The following is an 8,383-nucleotide window of genomic DNA, read 5'->3' on the forward strand; positions in this document are numbered from 1 at the left end:
TGACTGTTGTATTAGGGTGAATGCTCTATTAGGGCGACTGCTCTATTAGGCCACTCCAATTGGTAATTATGTTTCTGGTCCACCGCCCGCATCCTTCTTTACAGAAAGTGAAATTTCAGATATACATGGGGAATCAGTATGCCCGCATCAGATTTTTGAAAAAGCTGGATTTCAGAAACAAATATTGGGCTGCTACAAACATGCTAAATCTAACTGCTTACGTGTCACTATATGTCTTTTGTCAGTGAAAACCTGCAAGAAATGAGCACAGTGCATAGTACAGATCGATATACTCTAATAAAACAGGCAGAAAATCACAAAAATACTCTAATTGGCAGTCACTTCATTATTGCTTTGTTGCTGAATTCCGCCCGCCCGCATCTAAAACTAAATTTCAGATGACCAGAAACATAAAAACAAATTAGAGTGGCCTTAGGGTATCTCGATCTTGCATAACCAATTTCTGAAAACCTCAGTAGCTAACCGCCCCCCCCCCTCCCCGGCCTTCTCTGGAACTGCCATTTTGATTGGATGGACGCTTACACAGTGTGTTGAGCTAAATTACATTTAAACTTCAAGTTTACAAGGGCGGATCTAGGATTTTTTGAAAGGGGGGGGGGGGGTTAAGCTGGACACGGACATAGGTGACTAACCAGACATTAGAAGATACCAAGCCTTCTCACAAGGCCCTATATTGGTAACATTCATGTAGTAGCCATGGTCAAATTAGCTATTTGGAATAATGACTACACTGATTTAGTGTGCAAACCAGCCTATAGGGGGTCTAGGGCCATGCCCCCCCCCCTCCCCACGAAATTTTAAAAATTAGGTCCTCTAAAGATGAATCTGAGTGTTTTTAGCAGTTTTTCAGTGGAAAATAATGGAATTTCAGTTTATCAAAACACTTTTACTTTTCCATTAAATCAAGACTGATTGCAATATGCACTGAGTAGCTAGCATGCACGATAATCTTTTCATTTGTAGCTACCAAGCATTTAGATATAGCTAGCTATATACCATAACGCATCATGATCAGCTCCTCAGGCTTCAACAGCCTCAACTGTCTATCTTACTGATAAAATAATGTTGTTGGATCCCATGCACTGGAGGGTTGGAGTATAGATTATTTCACACATCATGAAGTTGGCCGGGAAGAATTGTGGAAAATGCTTACCCCAGCGGCAGCCTCAACATCAACAGATTCAGGTCAGACTCTCTTTATGTAACACTAGACTATCATCATCTTCAGTGCTGGTTACTGTAAAGCATTAATACAATACAATACAATACAATCTTCTAAAGACCATCTGGGATTCATCAACATAATTGGGTGACTATGACTACAAACTACGCAAGTTTGACTGTGATGATTTTGCAGTCTGCATGAAGGATGCTGAATAACGTCACAGTGGGCAGGTAATAGTAATATTTGGTAACTCAGCTCAGGGGCGGATCCAGAGTTTGGAAAGAGGGGGGGGCACCTTTCTAAAAAACAGCTGAAGACCAAAAAAACTTGCTGAAAACCAGTTGAAGACCAAAAAAAAAGGTCACGACAATAATAGCTAGTTATCCTTACCAACTATATCATGTCTGTTATGTAAAATAAAATCCTATTTATAGCTTCATAGGTAAGCTACACTGCCTCATGAACATTGTGACTGCTTTATTAGAGTAATTGACTGCTCTATTAGAGTATCTCGATCTTGTATGCAATTTCTTGAAGGGGGGGGGGGGGGGGGGGCATTTGCCCCAAATGCCCCATCCTGGATCCGCCACTGCAGCTCGCAGCTGTTTCCGTCATCCCTCAATGCGAGAGATAAAGACTCGCGATCGAAATGGCTGCCACGCCCCTTAATTGGCGGCGAGTTGTTTAATCACTCGCACTTGTGTGTAGTGATGTTGCATTCGAGCAGTATTGGTGAAAAAATTTCAGGTGAAGCCCCATTCGTCAAAGTTTTTCAGTCAATTTTGGAATAGTGGGTTTTCGCCTCGGTTCAGTTTCGCCCAACTCTTTTTTTTGTTTGTTTGTTTTTTTATTCAGAACCTTTTTGTTGCACGTTTTTATTTATTGTGAAACACTCAGTTTTTATAACACCTTTATTTCTCATTGTGAACCTCACTGAGTTGCTTTTTACATGTTTTGCTGTGTCACTAGAGTTATAAGCTTAATACCTCTCCTCAGTAAGCTAACTGTTGGTTTCACTGCAGCTCAGGCTTTACTGTAGGTAGGATATAGAGCAGGAGTGAACTTATATTAACTTACTGAAATGTATGTGATGTATTCAAAGGAATAATAATGTTGCTATCACTATATAGCAGTACGGTATGCATATCTAATCAGTTTGGCTACCAAACACCTCAGCACATAGTTTCATGCTTAACTTTTGTCAGTGAAGTTCATGTATACAGGGCAATAAAGTTCTGCACATATAGGGCAGGTACTACCTGTATGACTTACTTTTCCACTGCATGTGTATGACCTAGTTCACCATTCTTTCTCATTTGTGCACTTATAGCCTTTTCAAAAAACTCTCATAGTACTTCAGTTTTAGTATTCCCTTTGTACTAGCAATAAATGTCACTAGCTTATAAACAAGTTTAATGTTAACACTAGATGTATATAGATGAGCAGACTATACAGGCAATAATGTGATGCTATTGATATTAATACACACACTATATTGTGTTTAACACACACACACACATGTAAGCTATCCTAAGTAGTACTATATAGTACAATTATTTTTAAAAATCAGTGAAGTAGGGATCTAAGCAATAAACAAGTGATGAATGATGGTATTACAACGTACGTAGCTCTGCTGGTGGGAAAATCCCTACATTGGCATGATATAACAATATGCTATTATTTTGTGCAATACCTAAGTAGGATTTTCCCAAGGAGCACATTGCAATGCCATCATTCATCACTTGTTTCACTACTTTTTATCGCTTAGATCCCTAGCTACTAGCTACTTCAGCTATATGATATGTATCTCGAGTGGTTCGGCCAACTGCAATATTTAAGAAGCATGGTCATGACACACCTTGTTTTTCGCCATACTACCAATAAAATGCGTGTATTTAATGGTCAATTGCACAGCTAGATCATTAAGAGGTGTGTCCCTTGATTGTTAGTGGTCCATCTAGTTCATAAAAGGTCTTATTGTGTAGGTACAGTATCTACTACCAGCCAGATTGAAGATAAAAGGAACGCAAGGTGCAGAGGGCAAACACTCATCAGAAACCTAAAAGGCACATGCCACTGATGAGTTCGTTATTGTGGCAAAAAATGGTGGTCGTACAATGCATCGTTTAGCCTCTAGCCTTGTGAATGTAGTCAGGCCGGCAGCAGGCTGGCAGACCAAAATTGGGGTTTGGGCATTTTTATTTAAATTGAATATTAGGGCTTAGATATATTTGTTTTGTAGGTTTAATGCCATATTCGACTTTAGATACACTAAGACTGTTCCTTAAAGGTACCCCTTAAGATGTTTCTAGGATAGTTTTTAGAGGCAGCATTTTGGTGGGCGCCACTCAATATTGGGGCAATCCCTACTTAAACAGTAATACTGTACTGTTTGATACGTGTCCTATCAATAATTTAGTGACAAAATCACTAAGCATTAAACTTTGCAATGAGATGTACGTATATAAGGTAAGGATCTAACACTTATTCAAAATGGCTGTAGGAACACTACTGGCACAATAAATTAATTGTTCTATGCTTAGCTCGGCTGTTAACCTACCTGCATACACTCACATCGTTTCAACTTTTAATATGATAGTATTACACTCATGCACATTGAAAGTGACACCACCGTACATACTGCATACATGAATGGTGCTGATGTTTCAAGTTAATAGGTTAATAGTTTGCCATTATAGTACATTAATTTATAATAATTATGTCATTGTACAAATGTGGAGATGATCCTGCATGTAGGGCAGGTACCCGGCACTGCTAGCAAATAGCAATAAAAACAAGTTGTTACCCTGTACCTTTAGAAATGAATGTCAGTTACACACCTGGGGGTATCCAGTATCCATACATGATGGAGAGGAGGAAAGCCCAAAGTTAGTGGGTTGATGGACCCTAGGCAAGTGGTAATAGAGAGAACAGGAAAATTCCAGACTTGTGCTGGAAACATGAAAAACTGCCCTGGCCATTTTGGTAACATATAACTAGCCAAGCCAGTGTTACATGTCAGATTTCTGTCAAACACAGTGAAGATATTGGGATGTGTTTGCCACTACTGCGCGAGACTGCTGATTGATGTGGTAAGTGAGAACATAGTATATATTGGTTGTCTGATGAACACATTAAAGAAAATTCGCTCAGGAAATTCATCATGAAAGTGGCTACAACTGATTTATGATCTATATGCAAAAACAAGAAAGTCTGCGAAGGACGTGATGTTATGGACACCAGATTTGATAAGGAGAATGTGTCTTCCAATAAGGTTGGTGGTATATTGACTTGCAGTTTATAGCTACATGAATTTTATTGTACTGTACTATATAGATGCCTGGAGGATGTGGTAGATCTCAACCACAGATACGCAAAATAGGCATAGAATTAACAGCTGAATGGAAAGAGTTAAATGAGGAATCTCAAGAGAGGAAGATTACCTTATCAGCTGAACAAGTTCACAAGATCTTTAAGAGAATCTCAGATGATGATTGCTAAGTGTTGGGATTCAATCCATTGTACACAAGACCAGACTGGATGATCATCACTGTATTACCTGTCACACCACTGCCAGTCAGGCCATCCATTGTGATGCATGGCTCAGCAAAAAACCAGCTATTTATATGTTTGAATGTATGTTAAGTGTACCTGTATGTCTGTTTAGGATGACTTGAATCACAAGTTGTCAGACATAGTGAAAGTAAACAATCAGCTGATACATACTATGGTGCTGCAACACACATCATTTTGAAAGATGTCAGATTGCTGCAGTTTCATGTTGCTACTTGTTCTGACAATGAACTTCCTGGAATGCCAAGGGTAAATATTTATATATATTATATAATATATATACATATATACATATATATTATATAATATATACACATATATAATTATATATACATATATATTATATAATATATACACATATATATTTAAATTCCATATGCACATTTATTTTAGGCAGTACAAAGAAGTGGTTGGCCACGTAAGTCTATTAAACAAAGGTTAAAAAGCAAGGAAGGACGTATACGTGGCTGTTCTGAGTTTTACAGGTGTACAGGAGTTAAGTAGTAAGTTAATCATTGATCATGGTGACGATGAGATATCCAAACAAGCTCAATACAATGCTACCTTACTCTTCAATATCCTACTATGAAGTGTTCTCTGCTCCAAGCATGTTACCGAAGAACACAAGCTGTCGACTGAAGCATTTGAGTGGGTACATGGAGAAATTGAAACTAGATTTCAGCAGGCACAGACAGGCTCAACCTGGAGAAGCAGTTGGAGCACTTTCTGCTCAGTCCCTAGGAGAACCTGCTACCCAAATGACCTTAAACACGTTTCACCATGCTGGAGTGTCAGCCAAGAATGTCACTCTAGCAATTCCACGTCTCAAGGAAATTATCAATGTCTCAAAGAAACCAAAGATACTATCTTTGACTATATTTTTGCTAGGAAAGGCTACCAGAGATGCAGAGAAATGCAAGGTAAATTAATTAAATGTTAATGGTTCTTGAAAATTCATAGCTTGAATAAATGTTATATTATAGGATGCGTTGTGTTGTCTGGAGTATACAATCTTATGCAAAGTGACAGTCAATACTTCCATCATCTATGATCCTGATCCACAAAACACAGTTGTTACTGAAGATCAAGAGTTTGTCAACATCTACTATGAGATGCCTGACTTTGACACTTCATGATTGTCACCATGGCTGTTACGTTTGGAACTTGGATAGCAAGCACATGACAGACAAAAAATTAACAATGGAACAAATACACGAGAAGATCATAGCCACGTTTTAATGATGACAATGCTGAGAAACTTGTAATGAGAATTAGACTGCTGACTAGTGATGAAGACAAATACCAGAGTGAAGTAAGAGCTTGCTATACTTTTGATACATACCTGTACAATATATTTCACATTTACTTTAGGAGGAGCAAACAGACATAATGGAAGATGATGTCTTCCTACATTGTGTTGAATCTAATCTATTGTCAGAAATGGCACTGCAAGGAATAGAATAGATAGTGAAGGTACAGGAAATAAACATTCAAAACTGATACAGTTGATTTGTTTCTTCCAACTAGGTGTACATACATTTACCTTTAAAGAAGAGAATAATAGTAAATGAAGGAGTTAAGATTGCTTTTTTTTTAAATTTTAATCTAGGCACTCAGTGAACCATCTGTTGATCCAGTTAGGACATCTTAAAAATGATAGCTGTAAAATATTTTCAGTGAATCTTTGTCAAATTGTATGTGATAATTTATTCATGTTTTTCCACACTTACATTTTGGGTATTGAGGCTGTTCGTAAAGCCGTTGAAAAGGAAATGAATCATGCAATTTCATTTGATGGTGCTTATGTCAACCATCATCACTTGGCACTTCTTTGTGATGTGATGACTTGTTGTGGCCATCTCATGGCTATCACACGACATGGTATAAACTGGAAAATGTTGGGGCCTTGATGAAGTGCTCTTTTGAGGAAACAGTATTAAATAGCAAGCACATTCATGACCAGATTGTTACAAATTTGTGCAGGTTGATGTTCTGATGGAGGCGTCAGCTCACGGAGAAGTGGACAATATGATTGGTGTCAGTGAAAAAATCATGCTTGGTCAGCTACCTTGCTGTGGCACTGGGTTTTTCGATCTTATGCTGGATGCTGAAAAATACAAACTAGGCATGGAAATACCTAGCCACTTTGGAATGATGCCAAGGATGCCTGGGATGTTTACTGGTGCAGCAACTCCTGACCCCATGGGGACCGGGTGCTACACCTCTTTATCAAGACTCTTGGTCTGGTGGTATGACTCCACATGAGGCAGCATTCTCTCCCACTGGTCATTCAGATGGATCCAGGGTGAGTCCTGGTTTTAGTCCTACCTAGAGCCCTGCACATATGTCATCTCCAAGGAGATATTCCCCTTCTAGTCCAATGTGCTCTCCCCAATCTCCTGATGGAATTTCTCCAGCAAGCCCAGGATACTACTCACCAGCATCATCTGGATATTCTCCCCACAAATCCTCTTTATTCACCAGGTTATAGTCCATGCAGCCAGTAAACGACCATATTCGCCTGACAATACATTGTACAGCCCTACTTCACCCAGATACTCCCCAACCTCACCATCTTATTCACTGACCTCTCCATCTTATTCACCGACCTCTCCATTTTATCCACCGGCCTCACCATCATACTCTCCACATCGCCATCCTACTCGCCATCGTATCCCTCATATTCTCTATCCTACTCTCCTTCTTGTACATCTTTTTCACCCACCTTAATCCCCAAAATATGGTCCAAGCTCAGCTAAGTACAGTCCCAAGTTTACCAACTTACATTCCTTTAAGTCTATATAATGTATATAAACTCTATTATATGTATACTGTATATGTACACTTAGGGTGGTTATAGGGATTGGCAAGTGTATGCCATAGGTTTAAATGTGACTAGACTTTTTCACTGGAACTTCTAAAACATTTATATTGATGTGGTTGATGGCTATAGTAAAGATGAACTTATTCAACTATACGATGTTTGTAATAGGTATGGCACATTGCAATGTGGCTAATTTCTTCTTTTTTAGCTATCCCCCATCAGAGATTGATACTCTCCATTATGTCTTAGTCGTGGTATCAATTGTTAATTTTATAATCACTGACTTTTTCTACCTTGCTACATTATGCACTGGAGTCTCAGCTTAATTATGTTCTTGATGAAAGGAACTGCAGATAGGATATATACAATCACGCTGCTGGGCTGTTGATCTTGCCATTAAAGTAAACACTATATTTACCCTGTCCAAGCCATTCATCATGTATTTTGTCTTCTTCATCTTATTAAACTAGAAAATGGCTGTATTTGATTAGATGGTGGATCGCTACGTTATAGGGGAAGGGAGGTGGGGTAAACTTGGAGTAAGTTTACTATATAGTACTATAGAGGAGTAAGTTTTCTATACAGGTTTGACTGAACTGAACACATGCAGACCAAGGCTGTTTTTAATAGGAGATCAAAATATCTCAAGACTTTCTCAAATTGCTTAACAAACACCTCGCATGTATGGTTTCTTAGTGTAATTTTGTTTTTTGTTGGGGTGTGGTTGGAACATACATATACGTCATAGGTGGTGGAGACGGGGGGCCAGGGGGCCATGGCCCCACCACTTTTATGGGACA

The 8,383-nt window shown here is 38.8% G+C and overlaps 1 pseudogene; it reads left to right on the forward strand.

Annotated features, from left to right (window-relative positions):
• Positions 1–1,949: 1,949 nt before the first annotated feature.
• On the forward strand, positions 1,950–6,650 carry LOC136241062 (DNA-directed RNA polymerase II subunit RPB1-like; annotated as a pseudogene).
• The last annotated feature ends 1,733 nt before the right edge of the window (positions 6,651–8,383 follow it).

Source organism: Dysidea avara, chromosome 12, assembly GCF_963678975.1.
Source record: "Dysidea avara chromosome 12, odDysAvar1.4, whole genome shotgun sequence".
NCBI classification, from domain to species: domain Eukaryota; kingdom Metazoa; phylum Porifera; class Demospongiae; order Dictyoceratida; family Dysideidae; genus Dysidea; species Dysidea avara.